At 39.5% G+C, this 23233-nt stretch overlaps 1 long non-coding RNA gene across 1 annotated transcript in view; it reads right to left on the bottom strand.

Moving 5' to 3' along the window:
• Positions 1–4336: 4336 nt before the first annotated feature.
• LOC129480639 (uncharacterized) overlaps positions 4337–23233 on the bottom strand; it is a 37919-nt gene continuing 19022 nt past the window's right edge. Inside the window, exon 4 of the long non-coding RNA XR_008657089.2 lies at positions 4337–4408. This is a non-coding gene — a long non-coding RNA (uncharacterized lncRNA). The remainder of the gene's footprint in view (positions 4409–23233) is intronic.

The following is a 23233-nucleotide window of genomic DNA, read 5'->3' as shown; positions in this document are numbered from 1 at the left end:
TTGTTTGTGAGCTTCATCCATGTTGATCTGAGTAGCTGTAGTTCATTCATTTTCAACTTCAGCGTGGTCTTCCACAGTATGAATTCCCCAATGTGTTTGTCTAGTCTCCTGCCATTGAACATTTGGGTTGCTTCTAGATTGGGGCTCTCATAAGCAATGCAACCATGAATATTTTTATGTGTGTCTTCTGATCCACAAGAGCAAGAGTTTTTCCTAAGTATGAAAGTAGAAGTGTAATTGCAGGTTGTAAGATTTACACATCTTCAGCAATACCAGACAATTCCAAATTTTCCAAAGTTTTGTACCAATTGATATTTTGATCATCAGTGTATAAGAGTTTCTGCTTTATCTACATCCTCAGCAACCATTGATATTACACATTTTAACTTCTGCCACTATAAGTATAAACCTCATTGTACCTCATTGTAGTTCTAATATGAATTTTCCTGATTACAAATGGGGTTGAGTCTCCTTTCACAATTTTGTATTCATTTCCATTTCCTTTTCTGTGCAGTGATTGGTCATATCATTGGCCCATTTTTCTGTTGGACTGCCTGATTTCCTCTAATTGATTTTTTAAAATAATTTGTATATTAAGTAAAAATCTTTGTCAATTATATATGCTCCAAATTTCTTCTCTCAAGTTGAATCCTGTGTTTCACTTTGTTTAAGGTATCTTTTGATAAGCAGATCTTAATTTTAATATAAGCATATTTATCAATGCATTCATTTTTGGGTTAATATTTTCATCTGCAATGTGGTGAAAGATACTTAAAAATAACACAATATAATCTTTGCACTCCTAGAATAAACCCAACTTGATAACTATGCAATCTACTTTTCTGTGCACTGCTGAATTTGATTCTGTTTAGAATTTTTATATTTATATTTATGAATGAGATTGATCTGCAATTTTCCTTTTCTTACTCTGTTTGGTTTTGATATTAAGATTGTACCATTCTTATGACATAAAATAGAGAGTATCTGAAATAATTTTCACATTGATATTATGTCTTCCTGGAATTTTTCTAGAATTCAGCAGAAGAGCTCTCTGATCTGGTGTTTTCTTTGTGAAAAGATACAGAACCACTGATTCAATTTCTTTAGTGGTTATAGGATTCAGGTTTTTAAATCCTTCTTAAGCCAATTAGGGTTAACATTTTTCTAGGAGTTTTTCCACTTGGTTTTTAAATTTACTGGCATAAATTATTTTAATGTCTGCTGCATCTGTATTTATGTCCTCTTTTTCATTCCTTATTTTGTTTATTTGTGGCTTTTCTCTTTTTAATATAAATCTTGCCATCTATTTGGTAATTTTACTAGTATTTCAAAGAGTCAACTTTTGACTTCTTTATTTTCTTTATTGCATTTTATTTTAATTTTATTTCTCTCTTATCTTTATTATTTCCTTCCTTTTACTTTATTTATGTTTATTCTACTGTGCTCGTTCTAATTCTAAAAAGACTGGATTAAGCCAATTATATTTAAATTTCTTCTTTTATAATACAAGTATTTAAGACTATAAGTTTCCCACAGGTTCTCTTTTTTTTATTTTTTAAAACATTTCAATTAACAAATAATAATTGCATATATTTATAGGGTACAGTGTGATGTTTTATATATTATATGTTGTGGAATGATTAGATCAACTTAATTAACATATCTATCGCCTCACATACTTAACCACAAATTCTCTCTTATTCCATATCAAATCTTTCTCATTTTCAGGGTGATTCCTTCTTTTACTAACGAACTTCTTTATTCTTTTTATTATATCTTATTTTTTATTCTCTTTATTATAATCTTATTTTTATTCTCTTTATTATATTTTCTTTTATCAATGAACTTCTTTATTCTCTTTATTATATCTTACTTTACTTCTTTATTCTCTATTATATCTCATTTTTAATTTTATTAATCCCCCTCTTATCTTTATTATTTCCTTCTTTTTACTTTATTATGTTTATTCTACTGTGCTTGTTCAAATTTCTAAAGAGATTGAATTAGGTCAATAATGTTTAAATTTCTTCTTTTATAATACAAGTGTTTGAGGCTTGGGGTTTTTTTAATTTCCAAATATAGGGAATTTATTTTATCTTGTATCATCTTATTGATCTCTAACATAATTGTCTTGAGAGAAACAAAAATATGTTTGTACTGGTTTTCTTTCACCCTGTTTAAACTTCAAGTCTATTTGTCCAACAGTAATATGGCTATACCAGCTTTCAATTCATACATATTTACCTATCTTTTCCTATCCTTTTACTTTCAACTTTTTGGTATCATTACAGGGCGTGTGTGTGTGTGTGTGTGTGTGTGTGTGATCCAGTCTGACAATGTTTTGCTTTTAAATAGAGAATTTAACTAATTTATATTTATTGAAAACATATTTTTTATTTATGTATTTTGTGCTTTCATTTTATCCTGCTTTTTCTACATTTATTTCTTTTTCCTTGACTTCTTTTGGATTAACTGATTTTTTTACCCTTCTTTGCTTTATTCTCCTCTAAAAGCTTAAAAAATATATAATCTATTTCTATTTTCTTATGACTTCCCAGAAACTTAACATACATAATTAACAAAATCTGAAGTTAATCAGCCTCTTTATTGTCAACCAAACAATTCATGGAATTTGGAGTGTTTTTAATACAATGATCATCATTAGACTCCCTACTGAAGTAATACTATATTGTCCAGTAGAAAAAAACTAAGCCAGAACAAGAAAGATCAGGAGTACTGAGAAAAATGGGCAAGTTGCCATTTTAAGTACAGTAAAGGTCAGGCCTCATTAAGAAGACATTTGAGCAAAGACTTGAAAGAGATAGTTAGGCAGAATCTGGGGGACAGCATTCCAGGCAAAGGGATCCACAAGTGCAAAAGCCGTAGGAAAGAAGCCTAGAGAGTTCTAGGGACAGCAGGGGGTGTGGCTGGAGCAGAGTGAGCTGAAGGAAAGTACTAGATGCAATCAGACAAGCAATGAAGGGTCAGCTCAGGTGGGACTTTCTTGGTCGTTTTAAAGATCTGTCGCTTTAACATGTGGAGCTTTTGGGAAATTTTGAGCAGAGAAGTGACATAATTACTTTTATTTTTAAAGTTCACTCCCTTAATTTAAATACTAAGGTACTAGAGAATTTTCTCAGAAACAACATTTTATTTCTACACAGACATGCACATAAAAATGCCATCTTATTTGGATGAAAGGAAATGAGAACATCTTATGGGAGACACTTTTAAATATGTGTGTTTCATGTTGATTAAACTTTTTATAGTCCTAGTTTTTATGTAGAAAAAGTTAAAATCATAGATGATCAGAAAGAAAAATTATGTCTAATTGTCCAAAGAATACAACTGAATTCTATTGTAAATATGTAATATGTAAAATATCTGCTTTGTCCCTTAACAATATACTATGAAATTTCTTCATCCAAGCAAATATCTATCTACATTAGTTTTTCATGGTTAAATAATACTCCATTCAATAAATGAACCATGTATTAATTTTCTCTTTTTTGAGACAGGGTTTCACTACTGTCCCCCAGGCTGGAGTGCAGTAGCATGATCTCAGCTCACTGCAACCTCCACCTCCCAGGTTCAAGCGATTCTGCTGCCTCAGTCTCCCAAGTGGCTGGGACAACAGGCATGCACCACCATGCCCAGCTAATTTTTGTATTTTTAGTAGAGACAGGGTTCGGGTTCTGCTATGTTGGCCAGGCCAGTCTCAAACTCCTGAGATCAAGCAATCCACCCACCTCAGCTTTCCAAAGTGCTGAGATTACAGGCCTGAGCCACCATGCCCAGCCCCATAATTAATTTTTAAAACTTTTAAAATTCCCCCATATGTTTAAGGTACTTCTATGTTTACTATTCTTAATAACTCTTCAGTGAACAACTTTGCATTTGCAAGTTTTTTACTTGTTCCACTACTTCCTGGATATAAATTTCCAGATGTGGTTTTGCTAAGTCAAGTTTCAAATTTTTAAGATTCCTAAGTCTTTGGAATCCTCCTGCTCATTTAGTTTTCTGAAAAATGATTGAATGTATTCCTTTGACACAGTCACCCCCAGCCTGTTGGTCAATAAATCCACATCTTACCCAAGCTGTATAGTGCCAAAGAGTATTTAGCCACGTGTGGAGAGAGAACAGAACAAGCCAACTCTCCAGAATCCTTTGGGATATGTGCATAATGGTCTTCTCCCACAAGGAAAACAAAACAAAGATACGGCAAAAATTCAAAGAAAACCGTGGAACTCAATAACACACTATTCTTTGGTTTCAGCATTTCTTGATGATTATTATGTCATTTGCAAATGATGGTTCAGGTTATTCTTCTCAGATAACACATATTTATCTTCTCCAAAGATGTTAGCCCTTTATGTCTTCCTTCTGAATGTTGTTTAAAACACTGTCTCTGGAGAGAAGAAAAGAATTAAAAACAAGGAAGAATTTCTGGCAGAACAGTATGGTCTACACCATTAAATGTGCTCTGTCTTTCCTCCTCATTTCTCCCCTAGTTCATAACTCTTCAGAAAAAAAAAAAAAATGCTGATAGAATTATTCTCCTTAATCTCTGCATAGTTTAATTTGGAAATATTCCTAGACCAACATGGCAAAATAATTTAGGGCATGTAAAAACGGTGAAGCAGACCTTGACCAAAATTCAAGCAATCACTGAGGGATGGATCTGTCAGAGGACCTGGGGACCTGAAGACAGGGCTATGGCAGTAGGAACACCTAATGCGGGGTTTTAACACCCCTTTACCTCCCTGTATGATCCAGCGCTTGCTCAAAGAATTAGGGAGAGGAGGTATCCTGAAGACACCACCAAACTGGGAATACAAAGGGTTTGTTTTGAGGCTTGAGACTCAACTATCCCAATTATCAACTTAGAACATTATCACTTAGAAGCAATACAGCATAGTAGTCAACAACCTGGGCTTTGGAGTCAAGCAAAGGAAATACAGAAGGCTTTGTCCCAAAACTCAAGCAGCCTAGATACTGGAATTTTTTTCATGTCTAAAAATAAACCATGAATCTTCAGAGAGCCTCTCTTAAAAACAGTCACACTGTCAGCAGAGAGGAAGATTGCAGCTGCCTTTGAATATCTCTGCCACTTATTAGGGTACACCCCATGGGGACCATAATGCTCACCCCATGTGGCGACTGTGAGGATCAAGTGTGTAAAGCACTCAGCATAGTGCTTGACACAGAATGCTATAGCTATGATTATGCTATTAATATGATTACTTACCCTTTCTAGATCACAATTGACTCATCTATGAAATAAAAAGATGGTACTTGATGATTACTAGTTTCTTTTAATTCAATTCTAATTAAAGTATATTAAATATAAAATACTGTGCAAGCACAAAATTTGCACCTACATTAAAGATTTAATCAAAACACTTGAAATTAAAATATATAGTTTATTCACTTGTGAACTATTCTCAGATCAATACAATCATCACAGTTAAATGCATGTCACCATATCTAAAAACTGAGCCCTCAACTTTCATTTAACCCAGTGAGGTACAGAAATACACATGCAAATCTCATCTCATATCGCCACCTCTGTGAGCTCATTTTCTTCAATACTCTCTCTCCTCAATCCTCTCCAGCCTCAATACTGTCCTTGATATTCCATAGGCCGCGCACAATCTCAACTCAAGGTCTTTGCACTTGTTCTCTCTTCCTAGAATGCCTTTCCAATACATATTTACATAGCTTTCCCCGACACTTCACTCACATCTCCTATCAGAAAGGCTTTCCCTGACCACAATGATATCATTCTCTATCTCCATACCTTTAATATTTATTGTGTTAATCCATTTTGCATTGCTATAAAGGAATACCTGAGACTGGGTAATTTATAAAGAAAAGAGATGTATTTGGCTCACAGTTCTGCAGGCTGTACAAACGTGGCACCAGCATCCATTTAGTCTCTGGTGAGGACTCAGGAACCTTACAATCATGGTGGAAGGCAAAGGGGGAGCTGATGTATCACATGGCAAGGGTAGGAGCAAGAGAAGGATGTCAGGCTCCTTTAAATAACCGGTACTTACGTGAGCTAACAGCAAGAATTCACTCATTACCGTGGAGAGGTCACCAAGTCATTCATGAGGGATCCAACCCCATGACAACACTTGCTTAAACTATTAGAGTAAAATAAACTCAATTCGAGATTTGGAGAGGACAAATATCCAAATCATATCACCTATGTATTACATACATGTTTGTTCTTGTCCATGGCCCTCACTATAAATTATGTTCCATGATGAGAAAGATGTTGTTCCTATTACTACCTGGATCCCCAGAGTGTAGATGTATGCCTGGCACACAGTAGAAGCTCAGTAAATATTTGTCATTTGAATGAATGAATGAATGAGTGAAATATTCATGAAGAGTGCATCAAGGAATAAAAGGAAATCTATTAATCCCTTTCTAAGAAACGTGTCTAATAAACACACTAATTAGCTTAGCTACTTCAACTGATGGTAATATTTTAAATTCAGGCGTGCGTTTGACTGATCCTGGAAAGAGAAGGACGACAGAAGATTTTAGGCTGGGCCAGAAATCTACCCAGCCAGCTTTGTAAAGACTCTCAACTCTAAAGATTCTGTGTCCAGCTATGTAGTTAAAAAGAGAAAAATGTGAGCTGTGGGTCTTTAAGAAGAAATAGAATCCTGTCTCCTCTCATCCTGCCTGGAGGGAGTCCTGCTGGCTTCTCCCCTTAAAAGGACTGCTTGTTCCCCTTTGAATGGAAAACGAAGGGGAAATGGGTTTGGACATTTCTTCTCAGTCTTCTTCACCTTGAGCTAAATGAAGATAGTGACTAACCCATAACATAGGAATACAACCATTTTTGTCTTCATACATGATAAAAATGTCTTGTTTTTCTTCCTAAATTTTTAGGTTGACAAGTATTAAGTTTACATTGCTGTAATAGTTCAGGCAAGTGTTATAAATTTAATTCCAACTCCAAGGAAAATTTGGAGAGAGAACTCTTTTCAGATATGCCTCTCAAATTGAAATACTACCTTATTATATACCCTACTAGCATGAAGAAAGATCAGCATCTGGCAGAAAGACTCCTTTTCCAAGAATTTCGGGAGGGTGGGCAAGATGGCCGACTAGATGCAGGCGGGAAGTGCTGCTCCTACGGAGAGACAACAGTATTTCAACCAAATCAACATAATTTGAACAGCTCTTTGGAGAGAAAATGCCAAATGTGGACGAAGAAAAGATACAGATGCTGAAGCTGAAGAGGGAGGAAGCTGGGAACCGCATGTGGACTGCCTGAATGCTAGGGCTGGGTTTGACTCCTGGGGAATGAGTCAGTGAAGGAACTGAGGGAATGCCTACTCTCACCATGGACCTCTGGGATCCTAGCTGCAGGGGACCCCACAGTCCTCACAGATGTTTGAGCTGGTATAGGGGGATCTTTCTGGAGATTAAATGAAGACAGACATATAGCAGGCATGGAGCCAGGGACCTTTGTGCACAGGACAGCTCCAGCAGAGCCGGGCCATAAGTATCCATCCCCCAGGGCTCTCCGTCTCCCTCTGAGAAGCTCTGGCCCCAGCTAACCACCATGGAGAAAGGAGTGCTGGCTTCCCTGTTGGACTAGGGCATGTGTGCCCTGCAAGCCCACCTGCCCGCCAGCCCCTCCCAGGGCTCCTGCTTGGCTGCCCCAAAGGAGTGTGTACGCAGTGCAGCCTCTGCTGCCCAGCATGGGTGCTTTGCTCCAGCTGAGTGCATTGTGGCAGCTTGGGAGCCCTTTGGATTCCCCAGCACACCTGGAACTCAACTCCAAGAGTCTGAAGGAGGGGACCAAGAGTAGGTCCTATTCCCCCAGGTCTGCCACCCTTGGTTTGGCAGTGTCAAGCCGGGATCTATGCCCAGAGCTGGAAGTTGGAGAGGAGGAGGAGGCCACACTCTCGGAAAACTGAGAGGGCTGAGTCACACAGGTTTGCGGGCTGGTTTGGGACCTAGGCGTGCCTCCCTCTATAGGCTGGTCCTGTAAGGGCGTGGCTTATCTCTCAGCAGGACCTTTGCCCAAGGGAGTCCCGCCGGCCCCAAAGATCTAATAAAAACAGTTGCAGCGGGCATGGTGGCTCACGCCTGTAATTCCAACACTTCGAGGCCAAGGCGGGCAGATCACCTAAGGTCAGAAGTTCAAGACCAGCCTGGCCAACACGGCAAAACCCCGTCTCTACTAAAAATACAAAAAAGTAGCCAAGCACAGTGGCGCATGCCTGTAATCCTAGCTACTCGGGAGGCTGAGGCACGAGAATCGCTTGAACTCAGGAGGCTGAGGTTGCAGTGAGCAGAGATTGCGCCATTGCACTCTAGCCTGGGCAACAGTGCAAGACTCCTTCTCAAAAATGAAACAAAACAAAACAAAACAGTTGCAATAATTTTGTGTTTAAAGTGTGTGGCAACTTCTCCCCACTCTCTCTCTTGCTCCCACTCTTGCCATGTGATAGATACATCAACTTCCCCTTTGCCTTTTGCCATGCTTGTAACTTCCCTAATGCCTCTCCAGGAGCCAAGCAGATCCTGGTACTACGCTTCCTGTACAGCCTGTAGAACTGTAAGCCTGTTAAACCTCTTTTCTTTATAACTTACCCAGCCTTAAGTATTTTTAATAGCAGTGCAAGAATGACCTAACACAAATTCTTTTTCTGGTGTTTAATATACTTTCTTATTGCTGGAGTCTGTTATTGCAGAATTATTGTGTTCCTATGAAGGTGACATGTTTTCTTCCTTTTTCATGTTTGATATGTCTCTTTTTTTTTTTGCATCTGGTGAAGGAGTCACCTCTTCCAATTTTATTTAGCAGGTTTTGTGGAGAAAGACTTATTCCTATAGGTGACTCTTGATGTGTCAACTGGGTGGAGTGCACTGGCTTTGGCTCTAGGTAGACAAAGAAATATAGTATCTCTGTGCAGTTTCTTCAGCTATAAACCATACTGGTGATGTTTGCAAGTGTTTCAGTGACTATGCGCATTTGTGGAGGCAATGTGGTACAGTTTGTCTACCAGTAGCAGGCCCACTGGGCTGTTTCTTAGGCTCTGGGCTCAGGCACATGATTACTTGGCCAGCCTGGGAGTGGGTCTATCAGGAATGGACTTCCAGGATGTTTCTCAGGTCCTGGGCACAGGTGCAGGGCTGCTGGGCAGTCCTAGGAGTGTGTCAGCTGGCGGCTGACCAGTGAGGGAGTGGTTAGCCCATGTCCACGGGTGAGTGAGTGGTCATATGCCAGTGTCCAGAGCCTGAGAAACAGCACTGTGGGCCCATCCCTGGCACACACACCTCTAGGCTTGCTGAACAGCCATGTGCCCTAACCACAGGCCAGAGTAACAGCCCTGTGACCCCAACCCCAGTGAGCCAGAGCTCAGGTTTGCCAACCCTTTGTATGCATAGGTTGTATGCAGGACTGGGAGTGTATCAGCTGGGGGCGGACCTACTGAAGGGTTTCTCAGGTCTTGCGCACAGAAACATAGCCACTGTACTGGCTGGGAGTGGGGGGCATTTTAGCTGCTAGGCAGCTCGGAGGCCACTCCTACTTGAGGGAGTGTGCATGGCAGTTTGGCCAGCTGAAGGGCGGGTTTGCCCTGGGCAGGTCTACCAGACTGTTTCTTGGGCTGGGACTACAGGTGCACACCACCATGCCCAGCTAATTTTTGTATTTTTTGTGGAGACAGAGTTTCACCGTGTTGCCCAGGCTGGTCTTGAACCTCTGAGCTCAAGCAATTTGCCCACCTCGACCTCCCAAAGTGCTGGGATTACAAGCGTAAGCCACCACATCCAACAGAGGTTGGTTTCCTGGCCATGCAGGACCAGAGCCACAGCCTGTCCTGGACCCAGGCTCCATGCAGCCAGGGTCACGTCGTTGCAGTCACCCATGTGGCTCTATACCACCATGTGGTCTTAGTAGAAGAGAGACAGAGCCTCATGGCTGGAGATGTTCAGTGGCTACTGGCTCCCAGAGCAAGGTGCACTCCAGAAGTGGCTCTGGTCTCAAGATGGCACCATACTGCAGCAGCTTAGGTCACAAGGGTTGAGAGCGAAGGCAGGAGTTGGGAGTGCACACTTTGTGCTCTTAATCTGGAGCAATGCAGCTGTGTAAATTCCTAGCAGCTCCCTAAATTGGGCTCAGTGCTTGTGAAGACTATGGGATCTCTTGTAGTAAGCACTGCAGGTGTTTGCAACAACAATGAGGGCTACTGAGGTTCTTCTGCTTACCTTCTTCCCACAAGGGAAGTCCCTCCTAACTCTGGGCCAATCCAGCCTGGGAAGATGGAGCAGCAGAGATCAGGTGTCTCCATGCTGCCCTCCTGGGATTTTTAATCACCACAGGCATCTGTTCACTTACCTGTTGCACTCCAGCACTCTCCCTTTGAGACTCCTGTCAAATCATAGCTGTTTATTCATTGCCTTGGTCCTTTCTTGGGGGATGGGGGTGGTGGCAAATGCCACATGTCTCTAGTCCCCTGTCTTGCTGATGTCACTCTCTTTATTCCACTTAAAGACTACTTTTAAAGTTTGTTTGCATGATCACAACGGTAACATTAGAAAATGTTTGGAAAATACAGAAAAAAATAACAATAATTTAACCACACATATCTAATCTCTGTTAACTATTTGTTGTATTACACACACACATACATACACACACACATACAGTTCATACATAGTTGGGATAATACAGAGTATATGGTTTTATTTTGCCTATTACTACTTACAAATGAAACACAGGCAGGACATGGTGGCTCACACCTGTAATCCCAGCACCTTGGGAGGCCAAGGTGGGCGAATTGCTTGAGCTCAGGAGTTTGAGACCAGCCTGGGCAACATGGTAAAATCCTGTCTCTACAAAAAGAACAAAACTTAGCCGGGCGTGATGATGTGCACCTGTAGTCCCAGCTACTTGGGAGGCTGAGGTGGGAGGATCTCTTCAGCCTGGGAGTGAGCCATGATCACGCCACTGCACTCCAGCCTGATCAACAGAGCCAGACCCTGTCTCAAAAAAAAAAAAAAAGAAACACAACGATCCCAAAAGAGTATACACAACCTTTCTATGTGATCATGTTTGCAATAACATAATCAGTTTCAAGAAGTTCTTTATAGGAAGAGAGTAGTGGTTCTCCCAGCACGCAGCTGGAGATCTGAGAACAGACAGACTGCCTCCTAAAGTGGGTCCCTCACCCCCGAGCAGCCTAACTGGGAGGCACCCCCCAGTAGGGACAGACTGACACCTCACTCGGCTGGGTACTCCTCTGAGACAAAACTTCCAGAGGAACTATCAGACAGCTGAATTTGTGGTCTCACGAAAATCCGCTGTTCTGCAGCCACCGCTGCTGACACCCAGCCACACAGGGTCTGGAGTGGACCTCTAGCAAACTCCAACAGACCTGCAGCTGAGGGTCCTGTCTGGTAGAAGGAAAACTAACAAACAGAAAGGACATCCACACCAAAAACCCATCTGTACATCACCATCATCAAAGACCAAAAGTAGATAAAACCACAAAGATGGGGAAAAAACAGAGCAGAAAAACTGGAAACTCTAAAAAGCAGAGCACCTCTCCTCCTCCAAAGGAATCCAGTTCCTCACCAGCAACGGAACAAAGCTGGACAGAGAATGACTTTGACGAGTTGAGAGAAGAAGGCTTCAGACGATCAAACTACTCCAAGCTACGGGAGGAAATTCAAAACAATAGCAAAGAAGTTAAAAACTTTGAAAAAAATTAGACAAATGGATAACTAGAATAACCAATGGAGACAAGGGCTTAAAGGAGCTGATGGAGCTGAAAGCCAAGTATCGAGAACTACGCGAAGATTGCAGAAGCCTCGGTAGCAGATGCGATCAACTGGAAGAAAGGGTATCAGTGATGGAAGATGAAATGAATGAAATGAAGCGAGAAGGGAAGTTTAGAGAAAAAAGAATAAAAAGAAATGAACAAAGCCTCCAAGAAATTTGGGACTATGTGAAAAGACCAAACCTACGTCTGACTGGTGTACCTGAAAATGATGGGGAGAATGGAACCAAGTTGGAAAACACTCTGCAGGATATTATCCAGGAGAACTTCCCCAATCTTGCAAGGCAGGCCAACATTCAAATTCAGGAAATACAGAGAACGCCACAAAGATACTCCTCGAGAAGAGCAACTCCAAGACACATAATTGTCAGATTCACCAAAGTTGAAATGAAGGAAAAAATGTTAAGGGTGGCCAGAGAGAAAGGTCGGGTTACCCACAAAGGGAAGCCCATCAGACTAACAGCTGATCTTTTGGCAGAAATTCTACAAGCCAGAAGAGAGTGGGGGCCGATATTCAACATTCTTAAAGAAAAGAATTTTCAACCCAGAATTTCATATCCAGCCAAACTAAGCTTCATAAGTGAAGGAGAAGTAAAAATCCTTTACAGACAAGCAAATGCTGAGTGATTTTGTCACCACCAGGCCTGCCCTAAAAGAGCTCCTGAAGGAAGCACTAAACATGGAAAGGAACAACCGGTACCAGCCCCTGCAAAAACATGCCAAATTGTAAAGACCATCAAGGCTAGGAAGAAACTGCATCAACTAACGAGCAAAATAACCAACTAACATCATAATGACAGGATCAAATTCACACATAACAATATTAACTTTAAATGTAAATGGGCTAAATGCTCCAATTAAAAGACACAGACTGGCAAATTGGATAAGGAGTCAAGACCCATCAGTGTGCTGTATTCAGGAAACCCATGTCACGTGCAGAGACACACATAGACTCAAAATAAAGGGATGGAGTAAGATCTATCAAGCAACTGGAAAACAAAAAAAGGCAGGGGTTGCAATCATAGTCTCTGATAAAATAGACTTTAAACCAACAAAGATCAAAAGAGACAAAGAAGGCCATTACATAATGGTAAAGGGATCAATTCAACAAGAAGAGCTAACTATCCTAAATATATATGCACCCAACACAGGAGCACTCGGATTCATAAAGCAAGTCCTGAGTGACCTACAAAGGGACTTAAACTCCCACACAATAATAATGGGAGATTTTAACACCCCACTGTCAACATTAGACAGATCAATGAGACAGAAAGTTAACAAGGATATCCAGGAATTGAACTCAGCTCTGCACCAAGCGGACATAATAGATATCTACAGAACTCTCCACCCCAAATCAACAGAATATACATTTTTTCAGCACCACACCACACCTATTCCAAAATTCACCACATAGTTGGAAGTAAAGCTCTCCTCAGCAAATGTAAAAGAACAGAAATTATAACAAACTGTCTCTCAGACCACAGTGCAATCAAACGAGAACTCAGGATTAAGAAACTCACTCAAAACCGCTCAACTACATGGAAACTGAACAACCTGCTCCTGAATGACTATTGGGTACATAATGAAATGAAGGCAGAAATAAAGATGTTCTTTGAAACCAACGAGAACAAAGACACAACATACCAGAATCTCTGGGACACATTCAAAGCAGTGTGTAGAGGGAAATTTAGAGCACTAAATGCCCACAAGAGAAAGCAGGAAAGATCCAAAATTGACACCCTAACATCACAATTAAAAGAACTAGAAAAGCAAGAGCAAACACATTCAAAAGCTAGCAGAAGGCTAGAAATAACTAAAATCAGAGCAGAACTGAAGGAAATAGAGACACAAAAAACCCTTCAAAAAATTAATGAATCCAGGAGCTGGTTTTTTGAAAAGATCAACAAAATTGATAGACTGCTAGCAAGACTAATAAAGAAGAAAAGAGAGAAGAATCAAATAGATGCAATAAAAAATGAAAAAGGGGATATCACCACGATCCCACAGAAATACAATCTACCATCAGAGAATACTACAAACACCTCTACGCAAATAAACTAGAAAATCTAGAAGAAATGGATAAATTCCTCGACAAATACACCCTCCCAAGACTAAACCAGGAAGAAGTTGAATCTCTGAATAGACCAATAACAGGCTCTGAAATTGTGGCAATAATCAATAGCTTGCCAACCAAAAAGAGTCCAGGACCAGATGGATTCACAGCCGAATTCTACCAGAGGTACAAGGAGGAACTGGTACCATTCCTTCTGAAACTATTCCAATGGATAGAAAAAGAGGGAATTCTCCCTAACACATTTTATGAGGCCAGCATTGTCCTGATACCAAAGCCTGGCAGAGACATAACCAAAAAAGAGAATTTCAGACCAATATCCTTGATGAACATTGATGCAAAAATCCTCAATAAAATACTGGCAAACTGAATCCAGCAGCACATCAAAAAGCTTATACATCATGATCAAGTGGGCTGCATCCCTGGGATGCAAGGCTGGTTCAACATACACAAATCAATAAATGTAATCCAGCATATAAACAGAACCAAAGACAAAAACCACATGATTATCTCAATAGATGCAGAAAAGGCCTTTGACAAAATTCAACAGCACTTCATGCTGAAAACTCTCAATAAATTGGGTATTGATGGGACGTATCTCAAAATAATAAGAGCTATTTATGACAAACCCACAGCCAATATCATACTGAATGGGCAAAAACTGGAAGCATTCCCTTTGAAAACTGGCACAAGACAGGGATGCCCTTTCTCACCACTCCTATTCAACATAGTGCTGGAAGTTCTGGCCAGGGCAATCAGGCAGGAGAAGGAAATAAAGGGTATTCAATTAGGAAAAGAGGAAGTCAAATTGTCCCTGTTTGCAGATGACATGACTGTATATCTAGAAAATCCCATCGTCTCAGCCCAAAATCTCCCTTAAGCTGATTAGCAACTTCAGCAAAGTCTCAGGATACAAAATCAATGTACGAAAATCACAAGCATTCTTGTACACCAATCACAGACAAACAGAGAGCCAAATCATGAGTGAACTCCCATTCACAATTGCTTCAAAGAGAATCAAATACCTAGGAATCCAACTTACAAGGGATGTGAAGGACCTCTTCAAGGAGAACTACAAACCACTGCTCAATGAAATAAAAGAGGATACAAACAAATGGAAGAACATTCCATGCTCATGGGTTGGAAGAATCAATATCATGAAAATGGCCATACTGCCCAAGGTAATTGATAGATTCAATGCCATCCCCATCAAGCTACCAATGACTTTCTTCACAGAATTGGAAAAAACTACTTTAAAGTTCATATGGAACCAAAAAAGAGCCCACATTGCCAAGTCAATCCTAAGCCAAAAGAACCAAGCTGGAGGCATCACACTACCTGACTTCAAACTATACTACAAGGCTACAGTAACCAAAACAGCATGGTACTGGTACCACAACAGAGACATAGATTAATGGAACAGAACAGAGCCCTCAGAAATGATGCCGCATATCTACAACTATCTGATCTTTGACAAACCTGACAAAAACAAGCAATGGGGAAAGGATTCCCTATTTAATAAATGGTGCTGGGAAAACTGGCTGGCCATATGTAGAAAGCTGAAACTGAATCCCTTCCTTACACCTTATACAAAAATTAATTCAAGATGGATTAAAGACTTAAATGTTAGACCTAAAACCATTAAAATCCTACAAGAAAACCTAGGCAATACCATTCAGGACATAGGCGTGGGCAAGGACTTCATGTCTAAAACACCAAAAGCAATGGCAACAAAAGCCAAAATTGACAAATGGGATCTAATTAAACTAAAGAACTTCTGCACAGCAAAAGAAACTACCATCAATGTGAACAGGCAACCTACAGAATGGGAGAAAATTTTTGCAACCTACTCATCTGACAAAGGGCTAATATCCGGAATCTACAATGAACTCAAATTTACAAGAAAGAAACAAACAACCCCATCAAAAAGTGGGCGAAGGACATGAACAGACACTTGTCAAAAGAAGACATTTATGCAGCCAAAAAACACATGAAAAAATGCTCATCATCACTGGCCATCAGAGAAATGCAAATCAAAATGACAGTGAGATACCATCTGACACCAGTTAGAATGGCCATCATTAAAAAGTCAGGAAACAACAGCTGCTGGAGAGGATGTGGAGAAATAGGAACACTTTTACACTGTTGGTGGGACTATAAACTAGTTCAACCATTGTGGAAGTCAGTGTGGCGATTCCTCAGGGATCTAGACCTAGAAATACCATTTGACCCAGCCATCCCATTACTGGGTATATACCCAAAGGACTATAAATCATGCTGCTATAAAGACACATGCACACGTATGTTTAGTGCGGCACTATTCACAATAGCAAAGACTTGGAACCAACCCAAATGTCCAACAACAATAGACTGGATTAAGAATATGTGGCACATATACACCATGGAATACTATGCAGCCATAAAAAAGGATGAGTTCATGTCCTTTGTAGGGGGATGGATGAAACTGGAAAACATCATTCTCAGTAAACTATCGCAAGGAACAAAAACCAAACACCACATGTTCTCACTCATAGGTGGGAATTGAACAATGAGAACTCATGGACACAGGAAGGGGAATATCACACTCCGGGGACTGTTGTGGGGTGGGGGGAGCGGGGAGGGACAGCATTAGGAGATATACCTAATGCTAAATGACGAGTTAAGGGGCGCAGCAAAACAACATGGCACATGGATACGTATGTAACAAACCTGCACATTGTGCACATGTACCCTAAAATCTAAAGTATAATAATAAAAAAAAAAGAAAATTAAGTTAGAATAAAATAACTCTAAAGTCAAAAAAAAAGTGAGCCAGGCATGGTGGCACATGCCTGTTGTGCCAGCTACTCAGAAGGCTGAGGCAAGAGGATCACTTTAAGCCCAGGAGGTCAGGGTAGCAGTGAACCATGATCATGCCACTGCATTCCAATCTGGGAGACAGAGCAAGATCCTGTCTCAAAAAATAAAATAAAATAAAGAAATATAATTTTAAATGTTTAAAAAAAAAAGTTCTTTATAAATTCTAATAAGTAAGAATATACTTAACAATTCATCAAACTTTGAACTTTTATTAAAGTTTTATTTTTATTAAAGTTTGTTAAAGCTAGAAAACATTTTTACAAATAAGTTAGCCGGAGAATTCTTTACTTGTAATAAAAAATTCCTATGAATTTAAGACCTATATTTTTTTCTCCCTTTCTTAAAAGGGCACAAGGCAAGTGGTGTATTCCTGCCCTAATTTATGATAGTGACATGGCATAGAAGTTTAAACATCTTTAATAACAACCTTACAAGTTTATTGAAAAAAAAATTAAAAAATCAACTGGCTTAATGGAAATTAAAACATCCTTAACATGATATTTTGAAAATTCATGACACTACGAATTTAGAACAGTAATTTTCTAAAAAGTAGAAACACTACTTTTTGGAACAGTAATTTTTGTACCAAAGATGCCAAAAGTACCCAAAGATACCTTTTCTGACATTTTACTGAATATTCATTTTTCTATTAAAATGTTTAAAATAATAATCACACATTTGTCTCCTGAATTTTTAGCTAACCTTATGAAACTTTAAAAATCCTCTATGTAATTTAAAAATATTATTTTAATAACATATCTCTCATATAAATGTATCATAATTTAACTACTTGCCTATTACTCAATATTTTACAATTCCCAGGTTTTTAGCAAAAATGAACAGATTTGCACAGAAAGCTTTTTCTATGTTTATGCTTATTTCTTTAGGTTAATGTGATGGTCTTTTGATATGTCAACTTGGCTAGGCTACAGTCCCCAGTTATTCAAACACTAATCCAGGTGTTGCTGGAAGACATTTTGTATTTGTGACTGTGAAGTCCATAATCAATGGACTTTGATAAGGAAAACTATCCTAGATAATCTGGTGGGCCTGACTTAATCAGTTGAAAGGCCTTAAAAAGCAGAGTTGAGGCTTCCCTGGACAGTAAATTTCACCTATGGACAGCCTGCCCTACACATTTTGGACTCATATAGACAGCTTCCACAACCCATAAGCCAATTCCTTACAGTAAATCTCTTAATACATACCTCCGATTGGTTCTGCCTCTTTGGTTGAACCCTGACTGATACAGTTATATTTTCAGAAGTATACACACTAGGTCAAAATGCTTACCCAATTAAAAAGGCCACAATAGTATTACTGTTGGGTTTTTGTTATAACTTTCTCCATGATGTTTAAAATATTTAGATGATGTCCTACTTGACAACTGATTTCACATAGTCCAAAATTGAGCAAATTGCTAAAATGATGTTTGACCGAAGACCTGTTTTATGGCTAAGTTAAGAAAAATTACACTCAGAAGAAGCAAAATTGGTGGCATTTGTTCCATTTGTATGCTAAACAAAGTATACCAAGACTTGGTCCAAATCCTTCCCCAACAGTGTTGGCGTTTGTGCAAATTGTCTCAACTAACACTTTATTTTCCAGGCAATCTAAAGACTTCTATGATACCATTCTCTTCTTGGATTGATTTTTTTTAAAAGACTCAGCTCCATTTATAATGTAATATAAAACATGTTTGAGGAAAAAATTTCACCCACACCTATGTGTATATATACATATACACCACCCTCAACAGATACAATCTTTTTTTAGATGGAGTCTTGCTCTGTCGCCCAGGCTGGAGTGCGGTGGCACCATCTCGGCTCACTGCAAGCTCCGCCTCCTGGGTTCATGCCATTCTCCTGCCTCAGCCTCCCGAGTAGCTAGGACTACAGGCTCCCGCCACTGCACCTGGCTAATTTTTTATATTTTTAGTAGAGACAGGGTTTCACCGTGTTAGCCATGATGGTTTCGATCTCATGATCCGCCTGCCTCGTCCTCCCAAAGTGCTGGGATTACAGGCGTGAGCCACTGCGCCCAGCCAACAGACACAACCTTTTAAATGTTCCTTCCTTCTTTTTAAATAAATAAGACTCATTTTGTCTTATATGATCCCTTATGGTTTATCGATTATTCTTTATAATATCTTCAGATATTTTCTAATTTCATATATAAAGAATTATTTAAATGACTTTAGATTGATAAGAAAATGCTGTAATAATTAAATAACAATTGCACACTGATGAAGCATATGTAAGCTGATATTTAAAATGTCACATGTATCATTCTTATTCTAGAAAATTTAACAGGATACTACCATCAGAGCAAGACCTAATCAGTTTACTGATTACTCCTGAGTAATCATTACTCCTGAGTTCAATTGTGTACACAGAGTGTACACAATTGGCTACATATTCAGGTCACATATGCTACTGCATCTCTGCTACACTGCATAAGAACAACCACAGATTTGAGGATAAGGTTTTTAAGTCTAACTATAAAACTGACCTCAAACAAAAGAATTGAACTATTATAAGGTGACTTCTCTCTTCTAAGGTTATTGCTTCTGTGCATCCGAAATTATTATGAAATGAGTAGGTTTCTCCTTCTGCATAAGATAATGAGAAAAATTTTTAAATGACATGCCACAAGATGATTTATAAATGTGACTCTTCCAGAGTCAGAATTTAGGTAGCCAACGAGAAGACACAGTTAAGGGAGTCTAAGTATCTTACCACATTGGAAATGCCCATGTTGCCCACGAGCAGCTATGTAACTGGGTTAGAAATTTAGACCTGAAATGCAAAAGTGAGGTCAACAGAACTATAATTACTCAAAACATGTCCACGCAAGGTAAAGTGGACATGTTTTAGTGTTTGATATGCCAAAAGTCATGATCTGCAGACAACAGTAAATGTGCTGAATGAACGAATCTTTTTTTATGCATAAAAATCCTCTGGATAAAAACAAAAAGAACTAAAGAAAAATATATAGGCACACCTTGAAGATATATGCCAGCTTGGTTCCAGACCACCATAATAAAGCAGATATTGCAATAAAGTCAGTCACACAAATGTTTTGTTTCCCAGTGCATATGAGTTACCTTTATACTATTTTGTAGTCTATTAAATGAGCAACAGAATTATGTCTAGAAAAACAATGCACATTCCTTAATTTTAAAATACTTTATTACTAAAAATTGCTAACAATCATCTGAACTTTAGCAAGTCATAATCTTCTTTCTAGTGGAGGGTCTTGCCTGGATGTTGAGGACTGCTGACTGATCGAAGTGGTGGTGGATGAAGGTCGGGTGGCTGTGGCAATTTCTTAAAATAAGACAACAATGGGGGCTGGGTGCGGTGCTCACACCTGTAATCCCAGCACTTTGGGAGGCCGAGGCGGGTGGATCACCTGTGGTCAAGAGTTCAAGACCACCCTGGCCAACAATGGTGAAACCCCTGTCTCTACTAAAAATACAAAACTTAGCTGGGCATGGTGGCGGGCACCTGTAATCCCAACTACTCGGGAGGCTGAGGCAGGAAAATCGCTTGAATCCAGGAGGCAGAGGTTGCAGTAAGCCAAGATCACACCATTGCACTCCAGCCTGGGCAACAAAAGCGAAACTCCGTCTCAAAAGAAAAAAAAAATGACAACAGTGGGGAGTCTCAGAACCTACTCTAGCTCAAGAGGCTGCCTGATACATGAATCATTCATTGCTAAATTAAATTCCTTTAAATTAAAAAAAAGACAACAATGAAGTTTGCTGTATGAATTGACACTGCCTTTTTTGAAAGATTTTTCTATTACCAGTAATGATGTTTGATAGCATTTTACCCACAATAGAACTTCTTTCAAAATTGTAGGTAATCCTCTCAAATCCTGTTGCCACATTATGAACTATGTTTATGAAATATTCTAAATCCTTTGCTGGCACTTCAACAATGTTCACAGCCTCTTTACCAGGAGTAAATTCCATCTCAATAAACTACTTTGACCCCCACACCCCCAGGGCTGAGCAAGAAGCTCAGACTACTGTGCATTCCACAAACCAGCCCGTTGTCTGAGATAACAGAGAGCTTCTCCCAGTAAACAAGGACCAGGTATATACCCAGCTTCAATGGCTGCAGCCAGCTCTTACCTATAAGCACCATCTACTGGCTTGTAGGTTGAACTGCACAGCCCAATATAAAAGCTGCCAAGAGAAGTGCATGCATTCTCTGCAGCCACACCCTTTAGGGAGGAAGAAGAAAAGGAAAAGAACAAAAAGTATCATAGGGAAAGAAGAAAAAATTCTACCTGCACTAAAATAATTACAAAATTTTGAAGTGCCAGCATATCCAGATGGGAAGGAACCAGTGCAAGAATTCTGGCACCATTAAAAATCTGAATGTAGTGACACCACCAAAGAATCACACTAGCTCTCCAGCAATGGTCCCTGAACAAAATGGAAACTCAGAAATGACATATAAATAATTCAAAGCATGGATTGTAAGGAAGCTCAATGAGATTGAAGACAAGATTTAAAACAACACAAATAAACTTCTAAAGCAATACAGGAAATGATGGAAGAAATCAACAGTTTCAAAAGAAATCAATCAGAGCTCTGGAGCTCAAAAACTCACTTAAGGAATTTCAAAATACAATTGATAGTTTTATTGATAGACTAGACCAAACAGAAGAAAGAATTTCAGGGCTTGAAGATTGGTCTTTTTAACTAACCCAGTCATACAACTATAAATAAAAAAAGAACTTTAAAAAAAATGAACAAAGTCTTCAAGAAATATAGAATTATGTAAAGTGACCAAACCTACAAAGTATTGGCATTCCTGAGAGAAATAAAGGAAACAACCTGGAAAACACATCTGGGGGGAAAAGTTCAAGAAAATTTCCTTAATCTTGCTAGAGAGGTAGACATTCAGATATAAACAATCCATAGAATACACATAAGATACTTTACAAAAAGAACGTCACCAAGGCATGCATTCACCAGATTGTCCAAAGTCAGTACTAAAGAAAAAATCTTACAGGCAGCTAGAAAAAAAGGTCAGATCAGGTACAAAGGGAACCCCATCAGACTAACAACAAACTTCTCAGCAGAAAGTTTACAAGCCAGGAGAGATTGAGGGCCTATTTTTAGCATTCTTAAAGAAAAGATATTCCAGCCAGGCATGGTGGTTCACCCCTGTAATCGCGGAACTTCGGGAGGCAGAGGTGGGGTGGATCACTTGAGGTCAGGAGTTGAGACCAGCCTGGCCAACATGGCAAAACTCCGTCTCTACCGAAAATACAAAAATTAGCCAGGGGTGGAGGCATGTGCCTGTAGTCCCAGCTACTCAGAGGCTGAAGTGGGAGAATTGCTTGAACCCTGGAGGCAGAGGATGCAGTGAGCCAAGATTGTGCCACTGCACTCCAGCCTGGGTGAAAGAGTGAGACTCTGTCTCAAAAAACAATAAGATAATAAAAGAAATTCCGGCCGGGCACGGTGGCTCATGCCTGTAATCCCAGCACTTTGGGAGGCCAAGGCCGGCAGATCACGAGGTCAGGAGATCGAGACCATCCTGGCTAACATGGTGAAACCCCGTGTCTACTAAAAATACAAAAAATTAGCCAGGCATGGTGGCGGGCGCCTGTAGTTCCAGCTACTCGGGAGGCTGAGGCAGGAGAATGGCATGAACCCAGGAGGTGGAGCTTGCAGTGAGCCGAGATCGCGCCACTGCACTCCAGCTTGGGCGACAGAGTGAGACTCCATCTCAGAAAAAAAAAAGAAATTCCAATCAAGAATTTTATATCTCACCAAACTAAGCTACTTAAGCAAAGGAGAAATAAAATATTTTCTAGAGAAGGAAAAACTAAGGGAATTTGTTGCTACTATACCAGCCTTACAAGAGATCCTTAAGGGAGTGCTAAACATGGACACACACACACACAAAGAGAAAAAAAAAACCTCCAACCACAAAACATACTTCATACATGCATAGCCCATAGACCCTGTAGTGCAACCACACAATAGAAACAACAAAGCAACCAGCTAACAATTTCATGATGGAATCAAAACCTCACATATCAATATTAACCATGAATTAAACAGTCTAAATGCCCCACTTAGAAGGTGCAAACTAGCAAGCTGGATGAAAAATCAAGATTCATCCCTCTGCTGTTTTCAAGAGACCCCATCTCACATGTAACAATACTCATATGCTCAAAGTAAAGGATTAGAGAAGGATTTATCATGAAAATGGAAAAGAAATAAAAGAAGTAGCTATTCTTATGTCAGAAAAAACATATTTTAAACCAACAAGAGTAAAAAGTGACAAAGAAGGGCATTATATAAAGTGTTCAATTCAACAAGAAGCCTTAACTATCCTAAATATATACACACCCAACATTCGACCATGCAGACTCATACAACAAGTACTTCTAGACCTATGAAAAGACTTGGATAGCCACACAATAATAATAGGGGACTTCAACACCAGACTGA

The sequence above is a fragment of the Symphalangus syndactylus genome, chromosome 4, assembly GCF_028878055.3.
Source record: "Symphalangus syndactylus isolate Jambi chromosome 4, NHGRI_mSymSyn1-v2.1_pri, whole genome shotgun sequence".
Taxonomy (NCBI): Eukaryota; Metazoa; Chordata; class Mammalia; order Primates; family Hylobatidae; genus Symphalangus; species Symphalangus syndactylus.
The sequence above is the reverse complement of the archived record's forward strand: the minus strand, read 5'-3'. Positions and strand labels throughout refer to the sequence as shown.